Source organism: Piliocolobus tephrosceles, chromosome 3, assembly GCF_002776525.5.
Source record: "Piliocolobus tephrosceles isolate RC106 chromosome 3, ASM277652v3, whole genome shotgun sequence".
Lineage (NCBI taxonomy): Eukaryota > Metazoa > Chordata > Mammalia > Primates > Cercopithecidae > Piliocolobus > Piliocolobus tephrosceles.
In genome coordinates, this window is record NC_045436.1 from 59458358 (window position 1) to 59481815 (window position 23458).

General features: G+C 35.2%; 1 pseudogene; it reads right to left on the reverse strand.

Moving 5' to 3' along the window:
• Window positions 1-9131, reverse strand: part of LOC111546283 — a 46613-nt pseudogene extending 37482 nt beyond the window's left edge.
• Between the last annotated feature and the right edge of the window lie 14327 nt (window positions 9132-23458).

Here is a 23458-nt window from a genome sequence, read left to right on the forward strand (position 1 = left end):
AGCTTTGGCATCGTGAAAGGATTAGGTGACCACCACAGGAGGATGTCACTGCCCTGTGGAGGCACATATTCAAATGAAGGGTGCAAAAGGCAGAGATACAAGTAGATCTCCTTGACCTAGAGCAAAACAGCACAGGGTGACACGTCCTTGAGCACATGGGAGACCTCCTGCTTTACAGTTTCAGAATTAACAGAGTTTTTAGGTAAAGGGCAGGTGCTGCTACCAAGTAAGTAGAACCTCAGAGCTTGTGAAATTCATGAATTGATATTAATGTGGCGAAGCCTTGAAAAGATGTGGTACACTATATTTATCCTTGAATAAATTTAATTCATTTCAGCAAATATTTATCAAGCATTTACTATGTGTGAAGTGTTATTTATGAATAAGAATGAAAGTAGTAGGCCTAAAGCAATATAAATTATTAGTTTAAGCTTTTTAAAATAAATTTCAGATGACTTGAGATTGGAAGGCATATTTATTTCTTATTTCTTCATTCTTGGTTTCAGTCTTGATTGACAGAACCCTGGATTAGAGGCACATGAGAGGCTCGTGTTGTGGTGATGTTCAGTCTTAATTGGTTATCCTAACACTAGTCATCTATTGGTTCCTCCTGTACAACCTCAATTTTCTTGACTGGAAAATGAAACAATTATCCTAAACTACCCTTCAATTATTATTTTATCTTGATTTTAAATTTCATAGTCGAACTCTAGGATCTCAATTCCTTAGCTTTATGTTTGCATTTCAAATACCATTGGAATTTTTAAATGTCATAAGGCCAGTGTAAAGAATGCAAAATGGTAGTTTTGAAAAGTAGGTAGACTGAGATTTATCAGTGATAGTAATCCAAATGTTAATGCATTTATAAAAATTGTCATGTTGAATTATAATTCTGCACAGGATTAATGGAGAAAAGGGTCTCAAATAAATTAGCAAGTATATCACTTGCACCTTTGCATTGTGTTACATGTACCTAAGGATCAAGGTGATAGCCAAGAAGTGTACTCAGTGAAGACTTAAGTTTGAGTTTTCACTATAAAATGAAACAGCCGTTAAAGCAGGTCTCAAATTTGATGTTCTTGATTTTGTTAAAGATTTTTTGTTTTCCAAACAACACAGCAGACACTGGAATGGAAAAAAAAAAAAAAAAAAACTTAAACAACAACAACAACAAAAATAAAACGAAATAAAAAAAAACCCTAAAACTTAAAAACACTCCTTTAGAATACCTTGAATGTGACTAAGGCAAAGTAGGACTTATCAGCAATGTATAGGTAACCTGAAACTAATGCCAGCAGAAGGTGTTTAACTATATGAAAGCTCTAGTTGGTCCAGTTGGTTGGAGCACCTTGGGTTATTGTTAACCTCATTTAACAAAGTCTCCCCCAACAACCACTGTTGACTAGTTTTTTTTTTTTTTTTTAAAGCTCTATATTATGGTCAGAATAAAAGCATCATTACTTACATGAACTAAACCTGTGGCATTTTTACTTGATCTACCCAGGTCCTGAATCAGAATTATTATTTTTGTATTATTACCAAGAGATGCTATTGAAAACAGAAACTCCCCCCATAATCCCGTTATTACTAAAACTGTCAGCTGTTGTAAATATCATGAAAATAAATAAATGATATTCAAAGTAAAACATCATCTATTCTAAGCTTAACATATTGAACAGAATACGTCAGAATAAAAGAATCACTGTTATGCAATCAGTTTTTCCTTCTGGAAACAATATGGCCTTTTAAAAGTAAGCCATCTCTAATCCATATATAGGCAATGATTTAAAATTTTAATTTTTACTTAGACAAAGATGTTAATTGTACCTGATTTTAATTATACTGGGAGTCACTTAGACATGTATTCTCTGTGAAGAGAATAAATCAATAATTTGGGAAACATTTTCCTTTCTGTAGTTTCTATCATATAAGTGGAGGATCCCAGTAAGTTTGGAGGGTCAGAAGTATCTTCTCATGTTCCCTGTAATTCAATCTTATTTTCTTTCTCATCATTTGTTAGGTTTCTGGAGGTTTTTAATTTTTTCTTTTAGCCTTGTTGATTGACAATGTATTTCCTTTTAATTTCTTGATACTTCTGTGGCATTGCAGGAAAAAGGTTGTGTGTGTGTGTGTGTGTCTGTTTCCCAGTAATAATATCATTCATAATATTTGGCATAAGTGTCCTAAAGGACACATACTTTATAGCAAGCCAAAGTCGTTTTTATTTTTACAGAAAACATTCAAACAAAACTGGACAAAATATCTCAGTCTCACATGTTCCTTGTCAGTTAAAGGACCAATATGTTTCCCTGAGGCATTTTTACTACATTGTTTCAGGTTAGGGCTAAATTCCAATGGCATATTTCATACTGTGTGAAAGATACTAGTCTCATAACATCTAAATGACTTTGATTAACATTGTTAAGAAAAAATGACTAAGGACTTTTGTAGAGTAAATATTTAATAACCTTTTAAACAGATGACTAAATGTGCCATGCTATAAATACAGAAAGAGCCACTCTAAATATTACATTTTATTTACTTACAATACACAGACTAGAAGAACCAATACCAAAAATGTGTAGGTTTGCCAAAAGTATTTCATTTCTTCATTTCTTATGGATGTTTTTGGATAAAGTACTAAGAGAATAAAAGCACATCTCAAGCCAGTCTCCATTTAAGGATAAAATTATTTCAAAAAAGGTGGTCGGAAACAAGACATAAAATTTCTAAAAGCATTTATCAACATTGAGGCTAGAAAATGTAGAGAAGGGGAGTTTTGCAGTTGGTAGTTGGTACCCTCATGAGTCCTACCCCCACCACCCGTAAGAATGAGGGATGAGGGTTGCTTCATTATTTGCCATTTGGAGAACTTAAAATGCGTTCCTTGCAGTTTGGAGATGCAGTAGCCTGGCTTCTGACTTTTGCCTGAAAAGTTGATATGGCAAAGGTGATTTCTTGCTTTGAAGCTGCACAAAAAAAGGTGCAGGTGTGGGGCAGCAAAGTCCACAAGGGCAAAGAGTATATAAATGTTTTCCATGCACCAGACTGTAGATCCAGGGTCATCTTACATCCTGTTTGAGATGGCTTCCTTGAAAGGGAAACAAAAACAAAAACCTGGAGAAAAAATAAAGAAGTCGAGGAATGTACAAGATGAGAAAAACAGTGACTGTCCTGAAGAGATATTCGTTTACTCTGTCCAGGGAACTATAGCAGAGAAAACCTCAGGGATAGGGTGAGAAAGAGCCGTTCCTCCTGGGTCATCACACTAGCATCGAGGAATTCAGACTTTTTGCGCCCTCCCCTTATCCGTTCTTTTGCCCCATACTTCACATTTAGAGGAGGTCAGAAAATACCCATGAGGGGATATCTAAAAAAGTAGAGGGGATAAATGAAGGAGGAAAATATAAACTAGAGATCACATTTGAAATTTTTATTCTACATAGGACTGGACGTTTTAAATTTTGAATTGTGACTCAAATTCAAAGTACCAGAGGACTTTTACCATCTTAAGAATGATGATAAAAGTCATGGAATCTGTGTGAGTTTTCATCCAAAAGCAAGGGACTAAAATAACTCCACATAGTGTATTTTAAGTACAAAAGGAAATAGAAATAAAATTGCTTGTGATTGCCCCTACAAGTACAACCAGTTCAATTACATTGATAATTCAAGGGCTGATGCACTTATTAGTAACAAATAAGTCAAAATTAAAAACAGAATTGGTAGTGACTTATCAGGTAACAAAGAACTAAATAGGAAGTTTTATCTACAATTACTTGAAGGGTTTTTTTTTCCCCCTTTCTCCAATTCATTTTTCTTTCTCTTCATAGTTTATTTCTATCTTAGAAGAGGAACATTCTGCTTTGTATCAGTCAGCAATACATTTCAGAGAATCAGATATTCTGTGCCAAAATGTTAACTGGGTACCTGTTTCCTAATATGGAAAAATAACTATGATACATTACATGTCGATTCCAAATTCCAAAAGTTGATTTATCATAAAATTGATGAAACTTAACCTTCAAAGTCCTTCACTTGCATGAACCCCTTCCAAGATCCTGGGAAGAAACTAGCAATGCATATTTGTAATGTTCATAGATGTAAGATAATTTTATATTATTTTAGTTAAAGGAGATCCCCCAAATATTACAAGCTGCAGCTCCTACAAAACCTAGACCCATTCTAACAGAACCATTAACTTATTTCCTAAATGTAAATAAAATATGGAAAACCCCTATATAGAAAGATGCTTAGATGTGAAATGATAAAACATTGTTTCCTAATTGTCAAATAATTCATATAATTAGTGCAACAGTTGTTTTTGTGTATAGAAATATCTATTCTATTATTTTTATTCTACTATTTTTTTCATTTACTTGTTTTCTTATTCATGGTTTCCTTAATACTTTCTTTAAAAAAAAAAAAAAAAAAAAAAAAAAACTTTTACTTCATGTTTGGTGGTACATATGCAGCTTTGCCTTATAGGTAAACTGCATGTCTCAGGGGTTTGGTGTACAGATTATTTCATCACCCAGGTAATAAGCATAGAACTCAATAGGTAGTTTTCTGATACTCTCCCTCCTCCCATCCTTCACCCTCAAGTAGACCCTAGTGTCTGTTGTTCCCTTCTTTGTGTCCCTGTGTTACTGTTTATGTACCACTCATAAGTGAGAAGATGTGGTATTTGTTTTTCTTTTCCTGAATTAGTTTGCTTAGGATAACGGCATCCAGCTCTATCCATGTTCCTGGAGAAGACATAATCTTATTATTTTTATGGTCGCATACTATTCCATGGTGTATATGTGCCACATTTTCCTTATCCAGTCTCCTGCTGACGGGCATTTAGGTTGATTGCATGTGTGAATAGTGCTGCGATGAACATATGTGTGCATGTGTCTTTATGATAGAATGATTTATATTTATATGTATACTCAATAATGAAATTGCTGGGTCAAATAGTAATTCTGCTTTAAGTGCTTTGCAGAATCTTCACACTACTTGCTATGATGGCTGAACTAATTACATTCCCACCAGCAGTGTGTAAGCGTTCCCTTTCCTCTGCAACCTCGCCAGCATCTGCTCTTTGACAAAGTCAGCAAAAACACACAACGTAGAAAGGACTCCCTATTCAACAAATGGTGCTGGGATAACTGGCAAGCCATATGCAGATGATTGAAATTGGACCCCTACATGTAACCACATACAAAAATCAACACAAGATGCATTAATTATCTAAATATAAAACATAAAACTATTAAAACCCTAGAAGATAACCCAGGAAATACCATTCTACACATAAGACCTGGCTAAGATTTCATGACAACAATGCCAAAGGCAATTGCAACAAAAAAGAAAAGGGACAATTGGTACCTAATTAAACTATGGAGATTCTGCACAGCCAAAGAAACTACCAGCAGAGTAAACAGCCTACAGAATGGGAGAAAATATTCGCAAACTCTTCATCCAACAAAGGTCTAATATCCAGAGTCTATAAGGAACTTAAACAAATTTACAAGCACAAAGCAACCCCATTAAAAAGTGGGCAAAGGACATGAACAGACACTTTTCGAAAGAAGACACACATGTGGCCAACAAGCAAGAAAAAATGCTCACATTACCAATCATTAGAGAAATGGAAATCAAAACCACAATGAGGTACCATCTCACGCCAGTCAGAATGGATACGATTATTATTATTATTATTATTATTATTATTATTATTATTATTATTATTTTCTGAGATGGAGTCTTGCTCTATTGCCCAGGCTGGAGTGCAGTGGCTTGATCTCGGCTCACTGCAACCTCTGCCTCCCAGGTTCAAGAGATTCTCCTGTCTCAGCCTCCCAAGCAGATGGGATTAAAAGCACACACCACCCATTGCCCAGCTTATTTTTGTACTTTTAGTAGAGATGGGGTTTTGCCATGTTGCCCAGGCTGACCTCAAGTGATCCGCCTGCCTCGGCTTCCCAAAGTGCTGGGATTACAGACGGGGGCCACCACACCTGGCCAGCTATTATTAAAAAGTCAAAATAATACTTTCGTGATTTGAAGGGGGTGTTTATTGTATAATACGTGGTTAAACTTTGAAAAGCATTCTGGAAACACCTCAGGACAAGTGTGCCAGGCTTGGAATAGCTCACAATGAGTATGATACTGCGATGGCTCTTAGAGCCAGAAATATCCCCAGTATATGTCTCCTTTGTTGATGCATGTTGCTTTTTTCAAAATATCTACATGTGATTGTCATGTCTTACTAATTATAATTGAAATGTAACTTGCATACTTACTGTACACTGTTTTCTAAAAATGATTGTATTTTGACCTGGCACAGTGACTAATGTCTGTAATCCCAATACTTTGGGAGGCCCAGGCAGGAGGGTTGTCTGAAGCTAGGACTTCAAGACCAGCATGAACAACAATGTGAGATCCCATCTCTACTAAAAATATTTGAAATTAGCTGGGTATGGTGGTGCAGGCCCATAGTCCCAACTACTCAGGAGGCTGAGGCAGGAGGATCGCTTGAGTCCAAGAGTTCAAGGCTGCAGTGAGCTGTGATCACACTACTGCATTCCAGCCTGGGTGACCCTGCCTTAAAAAAAAAAAAAAAAAAAAAAAAAAAAAAAAAAAAAGATTGTATTTTGTTTTCCAAATGCAAATATAAAATTTCCTATGTAAACATCAGCTGTAAGTGTACTAACAGTTAATGCATTATATAAAGTTTAAGAACCAAAAAGCACTCTATTGGGAACAGTGTAACAGAGATACAGATGTTGGGAGAATTTACCTTACTTTTCAAAATTGCCTTTGCAGTTGAACCTCTATGGCATCACTAAATAACAATAGTGACAACAATAAAAATAACAACAGTAATAGCCAATGTTTATTATTTCTTAAGGCTTACCTAAACCTTCTCAAGCACGATTTCATTTAATATTTTAAACAATCCAATAAAATAAGTATCATTATATCCATTTTAGAGATGAAAGAACTAAGAGGTTCAGTAATTTATTCAAGGTGACACAGCTCATATATGACACAGCCAGAAATCCACTGCACTTAGCTCAATTTTTCAACAACTATTTAGAGAGCATCTCCTCAACACAAGACATGACTGTTTTGCTTAACTTTTATATCACACAACATTCACTACAGAGCTTTACTTCTACTTTTCTATATTACAAAATTTGCACATAAGTTTCGTGTCAAAAATTTTTTCTTTGTAAGTAATAGGCTGATGGCATCAACCCTGTATTTCCGATGGTAGCAAAAACCATCACAAACCTTCTGGAGAACAGTATGAGAATATTTGGTGAAATTAAGCATGTGAACACCACATGATACAATACTCACGCTCTTGGCTATACATAATGAGAACTATGTATCACTCAGAATAAATGAACTAGTTATACACACAACTATATGAATACATCAAAATTTCATGTTGAGTAAAGCAATGAAGAAAGAAAAGATTACAGTACAATATCACATATATAATTACACATAAAACTGGAAGAAAATAGTAACTTCAGAAACACTAGACATTTTTCAAGAATATGCACAAATTCAAGAACTTAAACTGATCTCATTATATGGTTACAAAAGGAGGGATGGGAAATAGGTACCAGGATATAATAAGGAAGAAATTGTACATGATGTGGTGATAACAATGTTTAATGAATTAAGAAATATTAATAATTCAAATAATTGACCTGAGTTCCTGGGAATTTTGATTCAGTGTTATGATCCAGAAAGTCCGTGCCTGAGATCAAACACCACTCAAGAGTTGGAATACAAAGCAAAATAAATTCAGCATTGCATCCTCAGAGCAATCAATCACCAAAGACAGTCCCCTCCAGTCAGTAGTCATCACTGAACTCACTTTATCAGGTTATTTATTCAAGTAAGAACATTTAATTAAATTCTCACTAGAATAGCTAGAAGTCATAAAAAAACAAACATATACTCATAACAAACCAGTGTACTGAAGTATAGCTTGCCTATCCTGATAATTTAGTTAAAATAGAATTTCTCAGTGTGGCTTGTTATAAAGCAGGATTCCTCAAGAGGTCTCCTGTAGTATTAATATCTAATAAACAATGTGTGATTCTCTTCCTCAATATTTCTCTCTTTCTGTCTCTTTGTTTGTGTCTCTTTCTATATATACCAATTTTAATTAAAATATAAATATTCTTTAAAAATAATTATTTGATTCTCTTCCATTAATAATTAATGATAGAGAATGTTTACAACTGCCACATGCCAGATGTTGCTGTGTGCCATATTAAGGAGTTTAAATGAGATGTTTAATTCTCAATTTACTCAGGTTGATACTATTTTCATCACCAGATATCACATACCAGCACAGATGTTCCTGTTAGGTGATACATGGCACATTTAAAAAACTTACATTGTAGAAGCTGATAATAGAGTTACATGAACCAAGTGCTGAAATCGTCTCATATTGATGATTCAAGACATTTTTTTCAGTATATGGTTTCTTTGTTAATTTTTCTTCTCTTGTATTGACCAGGTCTGTCTCCTTTATATCCCTGTATTGCCCAGTACAATACCACCAACATCATATCCACCTCTATACTGTATTGTATTTTTCTGTTTATGCTTATCTTTACCATTAGACTGTGAGGTTCTCCGAGATGGAAACTATCTCTTGAATATCTTTATCATGAAGAAAAATAATGTAGTAAGCACCTGTCTACTATATTTGTTAAAAGTAAGAAGGGGGATACAATTGATATCTTCAAGATACATTCTCATCTAGACTGTATCTGAATAAGTAGCTAGTGCATCATCTAGGTGAAATAGACCTTAACTTTATCTTCATTCACCTGAGGATATGTGAAAGCCCAAAACCTCATATATTTATAGAAGTCTATTAGAAAAACACATTTCAGTAGCAGCATTTTGGTTCAAATTGGTTTCTTTATGCAATTATCAGGGGCCAGCAGTCTCATCATAGCTGAGTATTAGTGCTTGGTGAGCTTGTATGCTCTCACTCTTGGAAAGGGAGTACTTTTCAGGTATGAAAACCCTATTTCCAAAAGCCCACGTGGATTGGTTGTGTGAAAGAGATAACCCTGCAGCTGCTTAGTCGGTGGTAATGCAGCCATCATTCCTCTCAAAATGCAAGGTATAATAAAAAGCTGCAAATGTACAGTGTAATATTCAGCCAAGGCTTCATGAAACACAGTTCCTACTGCATTAATATCCAAACCCAGTTTTCTGCTGGGAACTTGATGCTATGAAGAGTGCCAATTCATTTCCTATTAAGAAAGGCATCATGGATATAGCCAGACAATAGCCTGTTTCAGTCTCCTTCAGGACTAGCAATTACCTGTATCCTTGAAAAACAGAAGGAACGGCATGTGGAGGGTCAGCAAGAGTGGACAGCTGGTCAATCCTCTGGGCTGGAACTACATAAAGGCTCAGCAGTGCTGTTTAAATGTGGAGTGTCATTAAATTGGCATTTAATTGAACACTATAAACAATGTCACTAGTACAACCATGTTGTTAACGATTAACCCTAAAGTAATAAGATGCTGTCTTCTGTCTTCTGGTGACTTGTTAAATGTCACTTATCCGAGGGCTGTCCAGGGGGAACTAAAGAAGATACCAATGCTACAAAGGAAAAACATCTACCTGTATAAAATTACAACCTTACTTCTTGCTTGTCTCACTTGTAACTGCTTTTGCACAGAGTCTACATAATTTCACTTTTGACAACTTGCTAAATCAGTAATTAAAATACAAACAAAATTCAAAGATATTTGAAATTCTACAATTATTTGCTTTGAATTTGATTTATCTTTGATACAAAGACATTGATGATTTGAGATATCCGTTAAATTTTAAAGTAACCTTGAATGGTAGCTACAGACTTTGGGCTATTTCTGCCTGTAATGCCTACTCCCTAATCACTCACAATCCTTTCTATAGCTGCTAACCCTGAGGTTACATATGTGTTTCCCAAAATATACACATATTTGCATCAACAATTTTGCTTTATATTTGTTTGTCCATTTGTTAAATAGGGGGTTTTTATGTGAAATGTTTGATGACCCCAATTTTGACTAGAAAACAAAACAGTATTCAGAGAAAAGGTTTCGATCCATCCGGATATGGGAGTGTGAGCAAAAGGAAACTGTGATGAGTCAGAAGGTTAAAGCCAAGAATAAGGGGAGTTAAAAGCAAGAGAAAGATGGCTTAAAGACAGGTTGAATATCTCTGGAGAGCTGGTTCAGGAAAATTTCTGAGTGAGTGAGAAACACACTGTAGACATTTAAGATAGGCAGAATGTCTCCAAAGAGCTGGATCAGGAAAATGTCTGATTGAGGGAGACACAGTAATCAGCTTAATATATCAGACACCCTTCTGGTTATTTCAGGAAAAGACTAAATTTTATGTCTAGAAAACCATCTAAAATTGATGTTGCCATGTCCTCTTTATCCAAGAGGACTGAGAAAGATTGCTGTGGAGCGTTGTCAAATAACTTTCAACTTATCTAGTAAATACTGATTGCTTACTTTGTGCCAAGTATTGGACTAAACACTAGAGGTACAATTATGGACATTGTCCTTAAGGAACTTACACTTTGTTGAAAGAAGCAGGTGATGGCAAGACCTTTTGAACATTTTTAAATAACAAAGAAATAAGTACAGGGTGCTTGGGGGCACAAGGGAAGAATGCCTGTGTTAGTCTAAAGAGAATAATTCTTCCTATAAGAGTGACATCCAAAGGGAGACTGGAAGGAGTAATCAGGAATCTTCCAGGTGGCAGGGAATGGGGCAGAGATGAGGGACAGAAGAGTTTTCTAATCAAAGCCCTAGAGACAAAGACACTAGTGCTAAAACACAGAAGACCAGAGAGTGAGAGCAAGAGTCAGTGAGTGAGCAAGAGAGAGAGAGAGATCAAGAAAGGTTCTGGACATTTCTACTAAGCAAAATAAGGTAGAATGAAAATACATTAAACAGAAATGCTACATTTGTGCACTAGAAAAGTTCCATCAGCTACAGTGTGGGGAAAACCAGAAGTGTGGATAAGACAGATAACAAGGAAACCAGTTAGGAAAGTAGCTATTGCAACATTCTAGACAAGGGATGATTGTGTCCTGAGCAAAAGTGGTGGTAATGGGAACAAGGAGAAATAGAAGCATTTGAGACATACTTAGGAGGCAGGAGTGGTAGACCAAGACTGTGTTTAGTGCCAAAATATGACTAAGTTGGTAGAGATGCAAATAAACTAAATCTGGGAATATCCCATACTGTGTAATTATTTTTGTGTAGTCATTTTATACTGCTTTGCCCAGTTTCCTCCAATAATATATTCGAAGAGGTTTTCAATTATAAGAAACAGTAAAAGAGAATATTGCTGGAATTGTAAAAGTGTAGGGATCCAGTGTAAGAGAACATGATTCCTTTTTCAGGCTTGATGTTGGCAGAATTTACAAGCAATGAAATAAGAAGCCTTATATATAGTTGATCTTGACAATTTGTCCTATGCTTAAAATATTTTGATTGGAATCATTGCATACTATTCTTACCTATTTCAAATCAGAAACAATCACAATCTTATTAGATGTGCATCACAGCCTACAACTAAATCCAAAGAAGATTTCTGACAAGTCACTTGAAGTACAAGGTCTGAGACATCCTTCTGGCAGAAGAGTGTGTTCCATATAGTGCTTGAATTATCGTTCTGTCCCCTGCCAACTCAGCTAATGAACATATTAGCTAACTTTTCTGCTGTCCTGGAAGTGAAATCCTGGCTTCCCAATGTGATGTGTAAACCACAAATTACTCTTCCTCTCAAAAACCATTCCTCTTTGCGATTCAAACCAGTTCTGACATCCTCTACAGATATCTTAGATGGGAAAACTCAGACTTTACTCTTGACAGCCTCGCATTTCTCAAGATTCACTTATCTCACTCTAACTAAATGTGAACCCAATCTCTTCTTGGACCACAGAAAAAAATCTCACTCTGAAAAACAGTCATTTTGGTTTCTCTTCTTTATGCTTCTTGGATGATTGTTCTCTTGAGCCACACTCCCTCAATATCCTCAACCCCTTCCTCCTTTGTGATCTTCTCATAGTTTGTGGGTTTCTGAGGCCTGGTGGGAAAAAACAAATCAATGGGAAATCTCTGACCAAACCTTTGCCACTCACTGAACAGCTCTCAATCCATTGCACCGTCTGCTATACCAGAGTCATAGAGAATACTCAACATATTAGGGCTCTGAAATTTGAAAAGTTATTTTTGAACAACTGAGCTTTTATGAATGTTTATTGTTCTTTGGATAGTTAGATCTATGCAGTCATCTTGAAAAGAGAGAAATTTCCAAAGGTTCCAAAAAAGGAGACAAAGAGGGGATTGGCGACTTACATAAAAGTTAATTTCCAACTTCTCATTCCCTGATAAAGGTATTTGCTGAACCCAAAGATAGTATCCAAGCAGAAGACTCAGTAATAACAAAAAAACTTAAAGTTAAACCTGTGTTTGGCAGAGAAGCATCATTTATAAATTATAAACAAAGACTTAATTCTATGTTTACATAAATAATTGCTAGCTGAAAATGAACAGAACTGCATTGCCATAACACAAAAATTCAGCCCACTGGTTTCCTTTGGCATCATTTTTTGTTCTGTACTTGCTGGACAGTGGGTTCTAATTAATATTTAAAGATCATTTAGGTACTGTAAAATAAATAATTACAAAGTTTTTTGTGTTCTACAATATTATAAGAAACAATTACTCCACTAAGTTTTATGACAATGAATTCCATGACTTAACCAAGTAGTAAGTTCCTTTAAAAAAATACCTCTTCTAAAAGAAAACAAAGCAATGCCTCTTTCCGTGAGATACATGAACACATAAACACACCTTCTCATTCAAAGATAATTAACACTGCCTTTTTTTTTCTCTGTCTTTTTGTCTTATAATTCACAGACACTCTTGTTAGAGTATGCCCTGGTAATGGCTGACTGTTCTTTTTGATATAATCACTCTTTTCTTCTATGGACAGGCCAATATCTTTTGTGATTAGCAAGGGATAGCCCTGTCTATCTCGATTAGTCATGGATGCTTAGCAGTTCACTACATGCATCACCACTAATTGCAGAAAAAGTATTCATCTGGCCTCCTTTCCTTTTTGTGTTTTCTTTTATCCCAAACAAAATAGGCAAGTAACCCTATCCCTATGAGATGAACTGGCATTTGTAAAATACACTATGCTTCCTCATAACTATTATCTGAAAAAAGTATTACTTTGAATTATCTTGACTGTTTTTAATGAAAATCAGGTCACAAATTTAGTAGCTCATGTAGTCCCTAAATTTAAGCTGCTAGTGTTCTTTCAAGGTGGTGGCTATAGGCTTGAGTTAAGAAATAATACCATGTCATGGATGAGGGTGGATGCTTAAATAAGTGTTTCAATATTTTTATTCTGAATCTGTATCCAAAGTCTTATTTGGCAGTTAAACATTTACAATGAAAGTAGGAACTAGAGTGCAAATTAACAGAATACATTTAACAATAATAACACACATTAAATCAAGTAATTATTGTAACTCATAGAGATACTATCCCATAAAGCTCAATAAAGCATTTATTTTCAGGTTCTTTTATCATATTTTTCCCCAATAGTATACTTTCTAGTATAATAATGACAGTTATGCAACTTTAAATATTAGTAATTCAGGAACTAACACAATTTATAAAATATAGGCGATGTTCTTTGAAGATTTGCTCTATCAATATTATCAATCTTATCTCAATTTCTAACTTCATTTTCTATTATTTGAACAAATAGATTGTGAATAATAACTCTGGAACATTAATTAAATGTTGGAAGTTCAGAATGAAATGTTTCATTGCTACATCTGAAAAAAAAGAAAATAACAAAAGGATAAGATCAGAACTGTGAGCCTCACAAAGGTCAACCTCACCTTGTGGTTAATAAAATAATTAGCACAGGTAAATGCAGGATAGCAAGTTATTGTAAGAACTAAGAACATTTCATATAGCTATAAGTCAGCCCCAAGTCAGGAAGGGTGCCCTTTGAAATAACTGACAATGGATAATTGAAAATGCCAGAGATGGGGGTCAGGGTTGGGGTAGTCAGGAAAAGTACAGCATTAAGCACAGGGAACCAGTACTTACTATCTGGGCACTTTTCTTAGACTCAAAACCACAGTGTAATTTAACTATTATTAGTCCTATGTGATGCATAAGCCTCAGCATAATCACCTATGGTCACAACTAAGCAGTAGTGAAATTAGGCTTATGCTCACTTCTTTGTGAGTCTAAAGTCCTTATTCTTTTTACTACACTAGGATGTCTCCCAGCTCAGGATGGGTGCTAGGCAGGAGACAAACTATGGTTAAGGAGAAAACGGATAAAGTCAAGTAAAAAATGAAGTCAAAATTAGGACTCAAGCTATGGAAATTGATTCTAAAAATGAAAACCAAGCACTGAGGAAAAAAGAATTTGGAAAACCAAGATTTGGAAATTATTTTTCCAGAATTTAAGTAAGTTCTCTTACAAAATCAGGTAATCAGAAAAAAATAAAAATGAGAAACAAAAGTATATTCCCAGATATACTGTTTAAACAAGTTGCAAGGATAAAAGTTGGTTTGAAACCCTCAAAACAAATTTTAATAGTCAACAAAAAGAGCCATGTAGTCCTCTGTGGAAAAGCACAGTTAATTTTAAACACATGTAGATGTGATATAAATAAAATTGAGAAAGGAAAACAGAAATGTTTTTAATGTGCTACATTGAAAAATATCTGGTGGAAATTTCAGTAAGTGAATAAATACAAATATGGTGTCACCAGGGCAATTGTCACCACCTGGTTTGCAGTCTCTGTCTTCTTTCGTCACATGAAAAATCCTATTAATTCATTTTTCTGTTAAAGGGAAGAAGGAAGAGCTTCAAAATTAAAACCTTGCTTAAACTACTAAAATCAAATTATGATGTTTCTCATGTTTAAAACCCTGAAACAGATGGACACTTGAAAGAAAACTGACCACCACATTTAACTTCAAAGGGAAAGTCTAAAAAAAATATATATATATATATATATATCCAACAATCACGTAAATTACTTCCTACAAGTTTAAGGACCTATTATCTCTGACAAGATATAAACTAATTATATTTAACCAGACTATATTATAGGAGTATACGATGTAAAATCATGCTTTATAAAGTAAAGAAGAAGTTGCATGGGAAGACCCTATGAGCATAAGATATAACTGCCCAAGGGTGACAAGGATACAAAATAAAGGGGAAAAATGACAATATCCACTAAAATTAGTTTAGCTCCTTTCTCATTCCATTGTAGAAACTTGAATTGCTTATTGGTATGTGCACAATGATGAAAACAAAAATAGATTAAGCAGTCTGGAATAATGCCAATCACGTATCCTCATGAAGTAGCAGTTCTAGCATTTCACAGCACACAGATGACTCGCTGGAGACTGCAGAGGTGGCTCTTTCATGGAGACAGAAAGAATGAGTATATCCAGTATGGTTCTGCCACATCAGCAAAACTCTGAGCTTGAATTATGAAGCTGCATATGCATACTGAGAGAAAAGTTAAATACTGGCTAATAAAGTGGTTTTGAATTCAGACAATTAAGAATTGAAATTCCAATTCTGCTATCTTTAAATAAATTTTACTGAGATGACTTTTGTGCAATCATCTGCACCCATTTAAAGTGTACAACTCAATACATTTTGGTAGATACACCTGTGAAACCACATGCACAGTCAAGATATAGAACAATTTCATCATTTCCGAAGACAGATCATGCCTTTTCATAGTCCATTCTTCCTTCTGTCCATATCCAAAGTCAACAACAGATCAACTTTTTGTCATTCTAAATATCCGTGTATTCCCTGTGCTTGTGTATATATGGAAGCATATAGTATATACTCCTTTGTGTTTGCTTCTCTCAGCATAGTGAATTTTAGATGTATCTCTGTTGTTGCCATTGTCAGTATCTTGATCCTGTTTATTGCAGAGTGGTATTTCAGTGTCTACTTATGCCGCATGTGTTTCACCTGTTGATGAAGTTATTTATATAAAGTTATTTATATTTTTGGCTATTATTAGTAAAACTGCTGTCTTCATCTGTATATGAGTCTTTTTGTAGATACATGCCCATTTGTCTTGGATAAAGATCTAAGAATCTGATAGCCAGTTTCTCTAGTAAATATATATTTCGCTATTTAAAGAAATGCCAGTTTTCTAGTTGTTTTCCACCAGCAACAGTGTGTGAGCATTCTGATTGCTCTACATCTTCACAGGACTTGGATTTTTTTCAGTATTTTTAAGTATGACTATTCTAATGTGTATATAGTGGTTTCTTCCTGTAAGTTTAATTTGCACTTTTTCTGATGAATAAAGATGTTGAGCTTCTTTCATGTGCTTGTTGAGTATTAGTATATATCTTCTCTTTTGAAGTGTCCACTCAAAACTTCAAGTCATTCTATTTGTTGAGACAGAAATACAATAAATACAATTTGACTCAACAATTCCATTACTGGGTGTATATCCACAGGAATATAAATCATTCTACCATAGAGACACATGCATGCATATGTTCACTGCAGAGCTGTTCACAATAGCAAAGACATGGAATCAACCTAAATGTCCATCAATGATAGACTGGATAAAGAAAATGTGGAATATATACATCATGGAATACTATGCAGCCATAAAAAAAGAATGAAATCATGTCCTTTACAGGAAGCTGGATGGAGCTGGAGGCCATTATTCTTAGCAAACTAATACAGGAACAGAAAACCAAATACTACATGTTCTCACTATAAATGGGAGCTAAATGATAAGAGCACATGGAAACAAAGAGAGGAACAACAAACACTGGGGCCTTTCAGAGGATGAAGGCTGGGAGAGGGGAGAGGATCAGGAAGAACAACTAGAGGGTACTAGGCTTAATAACTGCGTGATGAAATAATCTGTACAACAAGCCCCCATGACACATGTTTACCTATGTAAGAAACCTGCACTTGTACTCCTGAACCTTAAAGTTCTTCTTAAAAAAATTATTTTAAGTATTCTAGAAAGAAATCCTTTGTCAGCTGTATGTTTTAAGATTATTTTCTTTCAGTGTATGACTTTCTTTTTAGTTTTCACTATATTATTATTCAAAGAAAAAAGATGTAAATTTTGATGAAGTCCAATGTGTCTGCTGCCTTTTATTGTCCATGTTTTCTGCTCCCTATTAAATAAATCATTGCCTACTTCAAGGACAAAGATTTTCTTCCACATTTTATTCTAGAATTTTTATAGTTTAGCTTTTATGTTTAGGTCTGTATTTCATTTAAGTTATTTCTTTGTGTGTGATGTGAGGTGAGCATTAACATTTATCTACTGCCTCCCCTAATTTCTTCCCACTATGCCCAGTTGTTTTAGCACTATTGCCTGGGAAGACTTTTATTTAACCATTGACTTTTCTTGATACCTTTGTCAAAAATCAATTTGTCCTACATAGTGAGTCTTTTCCTAAAGTTCCTATCCTGTTTCATTGATTTATTTGTCTGTCTTTATACTAATACTACACTGCCTTGGGTTGTTCTCTGAGTGCTATAATAGCATTGTTAAAATCATTTATTACTTTTGCAAGATTATCTACATGTGATTCTAATTTGTGTATTTTGAAGCTTTTTTATTAGGCCCATAAACATTGAAAGTTGTTATGTTTTCTCATGCATGGTATTGTGTTTTAATTGGTAGAAACTGATCTTTGTCCTATAAATAATTTTGTTAGAAGCCCATTTAGTTTGTCAAACATAGATGGGCAGGTCCTATTTTCCTGGAAGAAGAATTTAGTATAATCTTTAGTTTGGCTGTTTGTCTGTAATGAATTTGCCAAAGTTATCTTTACCTCTTAGAATATAGAGCTGGCCACAGTGGAGAATGTAGGGTGACTTGCATCAGCTCCCCTAAAAGAAAATAAACCAAGATGTATCCAACCCTTATTTCTGAAATGCAGCAATGGAGAGATCATTTGCCATGTAATAGAGTGGCCATGTATTAAGGCCCAGATCAAGGAAGAGCAAAAACAAAGAGAATATTTAGCTCCTTCTAGAACTGAATCAAAAGGAAGATAAATATATGTTTATGTGACCCGTCTTGCTTGAGGGTCTAAAGTCTATCAAATTAGTGATCAATTACTGAAACCTGAATCTCCACAAGCTTGTACTGACTCTAGCTCGGGCTCTTTGTTAGCCATCCTAGAGGGGCCTAACACCTCAGGAGGTAACTGAATAAGAAAATTGAAATTATTTTAACCTAAATATCCCTGGCAATGGCCAAAGTCCCCTTTATTGAGTCTAATATGGAAAAAGAGTCTGCTTACCTTCCAAGGCTTATGATCACTTGTACAATATGTCACCCCTTAACCTGTGACTGCTGCTTTAGCAAGCATGCCTCCTGAGCTGGTATGCTTTACACAAGCAATGCTTGGTGTGAAACAGCAGCCAGTCTGACATTGCTATAGGCAATGAATGGAGATAGAGTCAGACAAGAATAGATGCTTTGAGCTCAAGACATGATGTCTAAGTAAGAGAGGAGATCCTTAGATTTCTAAATGGAAAGTGGAAAGAGTCTATCCTGAAGCACACGATAGGCTCTTAGAGTAAATCAGCTTTTACCTGTGGATGAATAGTTTGATGGTTATATTCTATAAGCTGATCAGGAATGTTTATGTATACCTTAAATCATGAAGTAGAACACTCCTGTTACAGAGATACGTAAATACATGCACAATTTCTCCAACTGTGAGATTTATATAACTTAGAAAAAGTAATATGGTTGACAGAATTTTTGTTTATAAAATTAGTGACACTGAAAATAGGGTTCTGTGGAAAAAGTGATAAAAATAGATTTAAATAATGTTCTTAACTGTAATAAATAAGTCTTCTAAAAAGCATCTGCTTCTGAAACAAACCAAATTTATCTCCATTAAAAACCTGCTTAGGCAAGTAAGTCTTATCCTGAATTCCTTTCTTTAATTGTTCAGGAAATATTGCTTTGCTATCTATCTGCTGATCTAGTGATATGTTTATTCAAACTATACTACTCTTTAAAATTTGCACACTACACATACTGGCTTAAAATGTAATACCTTGTTCACTTACATTTGGTTTTTTTTTTTTTTTTTCCAAGTTGCAAGAAACGCTTATGCTACCACTTGGCACTTTCACAAATTATAGAAAATATAATTGTTATTAGAGTCTGGTAGCTTGTTCTAGTACTAAGAGGGGACAGTGCAGATGGGTTTGCTTTTGCTGCACTACCCAGACAAATGCATTAACGTAGTCTATGGACAGGAAGCAATAATCTTTCTTAAGTTATTAAATGTTATTTTAGTTTTTAATTTATATTAGTTTAACGAATCAAAGATATTTATTGAGTATTTAAAATATTTATCTGTCTTCTCCTATGAGTCAGGCACTGGGCTATGTGTTAGGGACATACTAATGAATAGGGATACATGGTAGTCCATTTAGGATCATGTTCTTAAGGTGTTAGACAGATTATAACAAAAAAACCCAGATACAAAAATATAATAGAACAACTGTAGTGAGGGATGACTTCCATCATGAGGTAACCCCAGATCCCAGACTTAAAAGGTAAGAAGCACCAAGTCCCAGAAAGAGAAAAGGAAATATTCTAACCAACAGCAATAGTGTGAGCAAAGCCAGCAAGCAGGAAGAGCTCAGAATGTTGACGGAAGCAAGGGGAGACAATGTGCCTTGAGTATATTGAGTAAGTGCATAAGATGGGGCAGAGAGGTAGGAGGGACAGGATCATTCAAACCTTGTAGTAAATGAAATGAAGTTCAAGGAGCACTTAAAGTAGCACTGAAGCATCATCTGTTTCTCTAAAATAAAGAATCATTAAGAAGAATGGATTCTATGAGTTGGGAGGCAGGGCTTAGAAGACAGTGCTCTGGGTAATAAGATTATATGGTGGTGATGCATATGAAGACACGTGAATGATTTAAAGACTCATTTTAGTAGGAAAACAGACACTTTTAAAGGGCACAAATAGATGAAAAAAAAGGGGCAAAATTAAGGTTTATTCCTAGGTTTTAGGCGTAAGCTACTGGAGGGATGGCAGAAAACTTCAATGGGATGGCTGTGTCCCCACCCATATCTCATCTTAAATTATATCTCCCACAATTCCCATGTGTTGTGGAAGGGACTTGGTGGAAAGTAATTGAATCATGGGGGCGGGTCTTTCCCCATGCTATTCTCATGATAGTGAGTAAGTCTCATGAGATCTGGTGGTTTTATAAGGGGAGTTTCCCTGCACAAGCGCTCTTCTTTCATCTGCTGTCATGTGAGACATGCCTTTCACCTTCTGCCATGATTGTGAGACCTCCCCAGTCACATGGAACTATGAGTCTATTAAACTTCTTTCTTTTGTAAATTGTCCAGTCTTCAGTATGTCTTTATCAGCAACATGAAAACGGACTAATACATGAGATTTGAATGGTATAATAAGCAAAGGGCTGTGAGGTGTCAGGAAAAGAAGAGACAGTTTGAAACATATTAAGTTAGAAAAATGTTTATTGTATATCATGTGGAGACAGCAAGAAAGTATTTAGTTTTTTGCGGTGGGGCCTAGACATGAACATTTGGGAGTTTTAGTTTACAGATGAAATTTAATCCATGAAACTGGAGGACATTACCCATGGAGAAAGTTGACTAGGTAGAGCAAAGAATTCCCAGGAACAATATTTGGTGAACTCTAACATTCAGATCATCTATTGCTAGATGAACCAAGAGTAACTTAGCAGCACCTTTGCTGAAAAATAAATAAAAATCATTAATTGATCACACATTTATATAGTCTAATCTTCAATAACATGACAATTGAAATATATATCTTAATCTTTTTTCTTTTGAATGGGAGTTATTATCTCCATTTTTAAGGAATCTTTAAATCCTGCTTTGGACATTGTAACCTTAGATATTGGAAAATAACATAATATAAGTACAAGCATATATATAAAGAATTTCCCTATAAATTCTTTTTTATACCCCATTAAAAGAAAAGCAACAGTGATAGTGACAGTTTTGGGGGTAGTAAATACTAAAAGGAACAACAAACTAGAGATATGTATTCAGATCAGTACGATTTTGGAAAATAAAAAGTTTTCATTTATATTACTAAATGTGTACTTCTAAATCAGATTAAGAGAAATTAGACTTCATATTCCACAGTTGTGAGAATTTATTCCTCCCTCATCCCTCCATTCTGATGTAAGAGCCTGGAGCAAAGGAAGCCAGTGAAAAGCCAGTGAAAAAGACTTTAGAGCAAAGTCTTGCTCCAAAAGCAATATAAGCATTAGAAGGAGTACTAGTAGAGGTTGGGTTTCTAATCAGGGAGTGGCCTGCTATAGGATACATCATTATTTTCAGATGAAAAATTCAACTTAACCTCCTAGCATATGCAGGGAAGGCTTGTCTGTGCCAGTGTTGTTCAGTCCTTTTGTAACAGGGTAATTATTAATAGCATCACTTTCACATGTGTCTGGGTTTCAGTAATAAATTATATGGTCAACCAACAAACATCCCCAGTTAAGAACAAGCCAACCCAGGCAACAAGGTATGCATCACAGCCAATTGTTGATAAAGAAGTCTTTAACATCACCTCCATTGCTAATAATATTCATTTAGAAGACAACTCTTTCTCTCCTTTTGACCACTGTGTCTCGTCCTCCGAAGGAAAAATTGGCTCATAGTATTTGCATGGTGCTAAATTCTTTAGATATGGTAGGGAAGATGTAAAAGAAGGTGATTGAAAATCACATGAGCCAACCCAGAAGTCCTTGTACTACGGCATTGAACTGATGGGAAAACTGAAGGTTTACGTTAACTTACCTTACATAATACAACTGTGGAAAAGTTACAATGTGAACATAATTGTGATTCCCAAACCTGTACTTCCAATCACTCTACTCTTCAGTTATCTAGTTTACAGTCAGATGGGGAGTGGGCAGGCTGACTGTAGCACTACTTTAATGCCATCTGTAACATCAGACATCTATCTACAACAGAAGTACAAAGTGAACTCCCAGGCCAAAGTTGAGTTCTGACTAGGGGATTCAAAAAAATCATCTCAAGTAGTTGATCATTAGTTCACTAGTTATGAACAGAAGGCAGTGGGAGAAGAAAAGAAACATTTCAAACTAGGGAAATTCCATTATTAGATTTGTGGAGGTATGAAAGTGCAAGGCAGGTTGAGATTATAGTAACTATGTGTTGATAAAACTTATGGTGCAAGATACATTAAAAAGGAACCTGGAGGAATAGGATAAAGAGATCTTGCTTACCAAATAAAAAACATTTTATTTTATTGGGCAAATTTGAGATTTTTGTAATGATTATTTTGGTAGCATTCTGAAGGGTGACTTGGAGAGAGAGATTCTCAAATACTAAATTAAAAAGCTGTTATACAAAGGTTAGATAGCACCTAACCTAGGGGTTAGATAGAATTAAACACATTTGAGACCTTTTTTTAATGTCACCTAAAAATAAAATAAAATAAAATCGGCAAGCACTGAGTTAAATGATTGGTATAAGCATTCTGTTTGGATAAAGTTCTACGGAAGCGTTGACCCTGTTCCAATATTTTTGAAAAGACAGACGCCCTCTAGGGAAAAGTAGGCTTGAGCTATTTGGAAAGTCGAATCTCCCACCTACAGAAAGAAAAGAAGGTAATGGAGTCAACCCCTGATCTTCATAACAGAAAATTCTGAGACCTTTCTCCCTAAATATGTTAACTCCTTTACTTTCCTGGTCCTTGTTGCTTTCTCTTTACATCCTGCCTAGCACAGGTATTTAGCTCTTGTTTCATGAGCATATTCGACCAGGAAAAAGTTTTTTTTCACTTAGCAAGAATTGGTGCATGCTTGGAGAGAAGCAGAGGATGTAGAGCTGGATTGAGTGTGGATACTGGCTTTCCACTGGGCACATTCACAGTCTGAAAGCCTCTTTGATCTTGATGGGAACTTCTATTTGCTGCCCTGCAGCAAATCTTTTTCTTCCATATACTAGGACCTCAAATTTTTCTTAGGTTTTTTCCCCCCTCAGTGTGTGTTTTGAATAGTTTACCTCAACTCCAATTTCCAAGTAAAGGCTATGATTGTGTACATCAATCTGTATATCAAATCTTTTGACCACATACATTTGGATTCAGCATTGAGGATATGACCCAATTCTGAGAGATATTAACACTCTTTTAGGCTTAGTTGGTAATATAAGACCCTTTCTCTGGCTTTTGATGAGTATGTGACTGTGAGAACTGCTATAATCACACCAGAAATGTCTAGAGTTGCTTTACGCAGCCCAAGCCTGGAACCATCTTGAGGAAGGCAACAAGATAAATGACTGAAATG